Below are 321 nucleotides of genomic sequence, written 5' to 3'. Positions count from 1 at the left end.
GCGCGAACCAAGGGGGGCCCGCTGCTGCCAGCTGAGCAGGTACCGCTGGCCCCCGTGGGCGCCTGCGTGTCCTCCGAAAGCCAGACTTCAGCGTGGCCTCAGCCCACCCCAGCCCCACGGCCGTGCGCTCCAAGTGCCAGAAACGGCCGAATCCCCTCATCCTGGGACGTGGGATGCAGGGCGTGGGATGCAGATTTGGATGTAGATGGAGGAGCAGGTTGTGGGTGCCAGTGTGGGACTCGGGCGCACATGGGAACATGGGGTGCGGGTGCTGGATGCAAACGGGTGGCGTGGGATGAAGGATGAAAGCGTGGGGCCGGA

This window comes from Phaethon lepturus, unplaced genomic scaffold, assembly GCF_000687285.1.
Source record: "Phaethon lepturus isolate BGI_N335 unplaced genomic scaffold, ASM68728v1 scaffold44502, whole genome shotgun sequence".
NCBI lineage: Eukaryota > Metazoa > Chordata > Aves > Phaethontiformes > Phaethontidae > Phaethon > Phaethon lepturus.
Note: the sequence above shows the minus strand (reverse complement) of the source record.